Genomic DNA, 5,936 nt, shown 5'->3' on the forward strand with positions numbered 1-5,936 from the left:
CGCCCGCAGCGGCGCTGCCGGGGCCGCCGGGGCCATGTGCCGATGCCCGGTGGATGCTCCTGCATCTCCATCCTGCTCCACTCCCTCTGTTTCCACCTTCTGCCTGGCAAATGCTCGTGGTAACCACCGCTCCCGGGGTGGCTTGAGGTGCGCGGTGCCCGCAGAGCCCCGTGGGATGCTCATCTGGCTGCGGCCACCCTCTCCGGGCAAATCGGGGACAGATCGCTGGTCTGGGGCAGATGGCAGTCAGGCCCAGGGTATATTTAGCAGATGAGGCTCACTGCGATCCCGATCTCATCCCTTTGAGACGTTTCTTGGACTCAGATCCTGGAAACTCATCCCCCTTTTTTTTTTTTTTTTTTTTTTAGATTCTGGTTTGTATTTTGTCGCTCAGTCTCTCAGTGGGAGGGGGGTTGGCGGTCTCGGTTCGTGTGTCTTCATCCCCCTATGAGTGCGCACACAGCGCACGTGCGGCCGGGCTCTGCCCAAGCTCCTGGCGAGGGACCCCCCACCCGCCTCGATGCCCACTGGGCACCAAACCCCTGTTTTGCCCCATTCTGCCCTGGCACGAGCGGCCGTGCGGTGCCCACGGTGTCTTTGCGCACCCCGGGCTCTCCACCCGCTGGGTCTAACCCCGCTGCCTTGGAAGCCTTTGGGGATTTGGGTCCCTGAGGAGCAGCCTGGCACCCAAAGCACTGGCGGCAAGCGGGCACGTGCCAAGGGAAGCCAGTGCTGGCAGAGGAGGGCCGGCAGCCACGTGAGGCAGAGCTGGCATCGCCGGCACGGGGCCAGGCTGGGTCGGTGCCACCAGGAGGGACCTGGAAGGGAAAACTCTGGGTGCACCAGGAAGCGCCGGGGTGATTCACAAGGTGTGGTGCGGCACTGAGTCACGCTCAGCACCCGGATGAGCCCCGCCGAGCCCCCCATGCCCCTGCCGTTCACCGCCCCGGCGCTCTGCGGCATCCCTCCGGACCCCACCGGGCTGGTGGTCCCATGGAGCCCCGCACACCTGGGGGGTCCCCACTGCCGGGACCGGCCCCGCTGGTGTTCCCTGCTCACAGGGAGGTGGCGGATGGGAGGTGCCACCCCATGGCACAGACCCGTGGGGTGTCACGGGGGATTGCGGGGAGGCATTGGGAAGGGGGGATGCTGGAGAGGGGCCTCTCGGGGGAGCAGGGCAGCCCGTGCCCCCATTTCCAGCACAAACCCACCTTTGCGGGGTGAGGATTTGGCTGCACGGACAGTCCCAAATCAGATTAATTCAGTGGTGAGAAACACCAGGACACACCAAGGTGCCCCGAAACACCGTCCTCAACTCCCCGATAATGCTCCTCTCACCTGCTCAGCTCATGCACTGACCCCGGGGGGGGCTGAGACAATTTGGGGTCCCCTTCCCGGGACACATACAGGTCTCTCCCCCATTCTGGGGGTGATCTGAGCCCCCCCTCAAGTTACCGCTGCGAGAGGTAGCTGGGGCGGAAAGACAAGAGGAGCAGGAGACAGATGAGACAGATGTGGCTGTGCAAGAGGGATGCTCGTCCTTGCTGGGCAGTGTTGCAACGCCGCCGCGGCCCGAACCCGTCCCTGCGCAGGGCTGGGGACAGATGACAGTGACAGTGGGACCACGAGCTGCAGCCGGACCACTGGTGAACATCTGCCCTCACGGCTTTGCAGAGGGAGCCGAGATTTTCCCAGCAGCTGCACGAATCCGGGCTCCGTGATTCATCGGCAGACGCTCGTGATGGGGGCAGACGGAGGCGGACAGCTCGGGGACAACGGGCCGGGGTGGGACATTGTCCCTTACCCATGCGGCGAGATCAGAAGCTTTCTTGTGAGCTAAAGGGAGAACCAGCCGCCGCGGTTCGGGGCCAGCATCCCCTGACTAGGTATGGCCAGCAAATGTGGGGAAAGCGAGAGCTTTCTGCCCAAATCCAGCCACGAACCCAACATCTGTTTGAAATCGGGAAAAGCTCAGCTAACGGTTGAGCTAACGCTTGTCCCCGTTTCCTCCGGTGGAAGCAGAAAAGCCGAAGCGGGGTGAGAGAGAGGGGTTTGGGTTCCCCAAGCTCTCGCTGGAGCACGAGCTGCTGTTATCCCAGCTGCTCCCCAGGGAGTTTCTCCCTCCATGCACCCAAAACATCTCCGTGTTGCCCGTTGTTGCTTGCAAACCGCTCGGGATTCCCAGCCTGCAGCCCAAGCGGAGCAAAAAAATCTGCCACGGGTGTCCAAGGCGATGCCACCCCATGCCGGAACACAGTTACCGCATCAGCCGCCCACCCCAAATCCCTTACACAAACCCTCTAACCCAAACCAACTGCGGCACAAGAAACAAATGAAAACAATTTAATAGGGCGATGGATATTCGGGCCCTTTGTTTGCGCTGGCTGTTAACACCAGAGGAGACGAGGAATGGAAGCAGTTGAAATGTGTATCTACTTTGGCCGACGGAAAGTGTGACGGATGCGCCGGCAGACCAATGGCTGAGGATGCTGGGGTGTGCGTGGGTGAGAAAGGAATGCTCGCTGCAAGAAAAGATCAAAAAAAAAAAAAGGAGCCTTATCAACGGCGTTTGAGCCCGAAGTGTGTGTCTTCCTCGGAGAAAGGGGTTTTCTCAATCCCCAGGGATGACGTTTTCCCCGCGGCATGAGACTCCGAGGCTTCTGAAGCTTCGTTTCAAGGGGCTGGTGTGAGGCTGGTGGTGCAGGGATGGATTTAACCCCGTGAAACGCTCGTGTGGGGACACGAGCACGGCCAGTGGCGGAGATGACTGTCAGCAGCTCCTCAAGGGAACCTCCTGGGAAATGCGTTTTATTTTTGCAAAGATGGTTATAAGGCGAAGGGGAGGGAAAAAACCCAAGGTCCCACCTCGATGCTGAGCGCCGCATCCTAGCTAGGACCAATGTCACCGCCGTGCTGGCGGCTCTCGCGGGCGGTGGTTGCCGGCATCCCCATCCCGCGCCGATGAGTGGAAAGATGCTGGTCCAGAGCTGAGCAGGAGGATGGAAGCGGGGGGCTCTTCTCCGACCGCTGGCTTCTCCCTCTGCCCCACACCCCCGGGGCTCGGGGGGCTCCATGCACCCGGCCCCGAGCACAGGCTCAGTCCCTGCACTCTTATGGGGGGCTGTGGGGTATTTCCATGGGGCTCCGAAAGGCAAATGCCCCATCAGCCGGGCAGCCTGCGGAGGGAGAGGGCTGGCCGCATCCCGGCCGGCACGGGAGAGGAGCCCGGCGCAGGGAAGCTCCTCGCCCGGCAGTGGAAGGGCCGGAGCTGTTTGGTTCCCAGTGGGTGCCCTGCCCAGCGGAGAGCATCGCCTCGGCCTCGGGGGCTCTCGCTCCGCGCTTTGAAGTGGTGATACATTAATTAATTAAAGAAGTGATGGGGACGGGGTGTTTTTCTCTCCCCTTCCCCTCCCCGTGTATTTATTTCGGTGACTTTTTTAGAAGGAAAGGCGGACTGGTGGCCGGTAACTGGGCTGCGCGTTTGCAGGACGGGCTCTTTCTCGGCGCAGCAAGCGACAGGCAGTGATGGGAAAGCCAGTATTTTTCAACTGCTTTTAAAAAGGAATCATTTTTTAATTAGTGAATCCATTCTGGAGAAGTGTTGGAGTTTTACAATGTTGTAGCTGTTCTTGGTGTCTTGCCTAGGCTTGGATGTTCTGGCCGTAAGAAAATATTGTTTATGGCGTTGCTGCTTGCAGCTCTTTTATATTATAATTTGGGAAAGGAAGTTGCTGTTCCCACCAGTGGACGAAGAATAGCAGAAACGAGGATTACGGACTTCTGAAGGAGGAAAAAAAAATAAAAATTAAGAGGCAGGGCTGAAACAAACCACCGAGCCGGGCTCGAATCGCCACGCTCCAGAACAAGCTCATCCCGGCATCGCCAGCGCTTGGGTGGGACGCTGTAAGCGAGCCGAAGCCCGACCCCTGCACGCCCGGCAGGCCCGGCAGAGCGGTGACCCCCTCGGTACTCCCCTGCGCGGCGTTACATGTGTTCCTAAACATTTGCAGATCAGGCTTTTATTCATGGGCTAATGCACGCTTGTTTGCTCATGCCTTACTCAGCCTAAACTCCTATTGAACTCAATTAAGCCTGTCATCTCCAGGAGCAGTCAATGTCATTTTTGCCCAAGTAAGGGATGAGTAACGAGTGCTCCGAACGGCCCTGGGAGAATAGCAGCCATTTTGTTGCAATTTTTGGTCCAGATTTCTTACAAGTTAGCACCAGGCCAAGGGTGGAAGAATGCGATACGGCTTTATTAATCACACACGATTGCCGAATGCGCTGGATGCTCCGGAGACTGTCGCTTTACGGGCTGCAGCGTTGGCTGTCTTGTCCCAAAATGCTTGAATACAACCAAGCTCGGCACGAAAATGAGAAAAATATGTTTCTAGAAGGGACGGGATGCAAGGAGCATCCCTTCCCTGAGCCTGGAGTATCTCACTCCCTGATTTACCTCTGTGGGTTTTGGGGACCGCGGCACAGGTCCTCGGCGTGCGCTGGACCTCATGGCCGGTGGGGCCAGGGTTTCCGCCGCACGTTGCCCGTATCGGGGCCGCGGTTCCCGACAGTCGGGCTGGGTTGCGGCCAGGGACTCGCATGCGATCAGCCGGCAGCGGCTTAGCGCGTTACCACCCATCGGCTCGCTCCAAGGAAATGACCGCGGCCTGGCTCCTGGCTGGGTTCCCTTGGGAAATCGCAACGGCGTGGGCTGAGATCCCCGTCCTGGGTACCACGGGGTGGGGGTCCGGGGGACACTGGGAATCTGCATGCTGGTGGGGTGTGGGGGGGTGAGGGTGTGTGTGGGAGGAGTGAGGAGGGGGATGAAGGTGTTTGGAGGAGAATGAGGGTGTTTGGAGGGGGATGAGGAGGGGGATGAAGGTGTTTGGAGGGGGATGAGGGTGTTTGGAGGGGTATGAGGAGGGGGATGAAGGTGTTTGGAGGGGGATGAGGGTGTTTGGAGGGGTATGAGGAGGGGGATGAAGGTGTTTGGAGGGGGATGAGGGTGTTTGGAGGGGGATGAGGAGGGGGATGAAGGTGTTTGGAGGGGGTGAAGGTGTTTGGAGGGGGATGAAGGTGGGCAACAGGGCATATGGGTGAGCAGAGGACAATGAAGGTGTGTGGAAGGGAATGAGGGTGTGCAGAGCGGGATGAAGGTATGTGGAGGGGGATGAAGGTGAGTACGGGGATGAAGGTGAGCACAGGGGGATGAAGGTGAGCACAGGGATGAAGGTGAGCACGGGGGGATGAAGGTGAGCACAGGGATGAAGGTGAGCACAGGGGGATGAAGGTGAGCACAGGGGGATGAAGGTGAGCACAGGGATGAAGGTGAGCACAGGCGGGGGGTGAGGATGTGCAGAAGGGGATGAAGGTGAGCCCGGGGGACCCTGGCTGGCTGGTGAGGGGACGGGACAGCAGCACCCTCCTACCCCGGCCCGGGGCTGCATCCCGGGGCTGCGGGCTGAAGAAGGAGGAGGAGGAGGGTGAGGAAGACTCCTAGAGGCCGCTCCCAGAGCCCGGGCCGGGCCGAGCCGGGCTCCAGGGCTGCCCTTTCCACAGAACCCTCCCGGCGGAGGGGAAGCCCCGTGTCCCCGCGTCCCGGTGCCCGTCGGGGAGCGCTGCCGCCGCCCCGGGCGGGGAGGGAGGGAGGGAGGGAGGGTCGGCCGGGGGAGGGAGGGAAGGAGGGAGGGAGGGCCGGGAGGAGGGAGGAGGGCAGCGGGAGGAGGGAGGAGGGTCGGCCCGGCCCCGCCGCCTCCTGATTGACTCCCAACTTTCTGCTCCTCCCTTGCATAAACTTTCCCGTCCCTGCGCCTGGCTCCGTGCGCGGACCCGGGAGCCCGCCGCGCTCCCCGCATTCCTGCCGCCCTCCCCGGCCCGGCCCCGGTCCGGCCCCGGTCCGGTCCCGGTCCCGGTCCCGGTCCCGGCACCCGCGGCCG

This window comes from Gavia stellata, chromosome 30 (assembly GCF_030936135.1).
Source record: "Gavia stellata isolate bGavSte3 chromosome 30, bGavSte3.hap2, whole genome shotgun sequence".
NCBI classification, from domain to species: domain Eukaryota; kingdom Metazoa; phylum Chordata; class Aves; order Gaviiformes; family Gaviidae; genus Gavia; species Gavia stellata.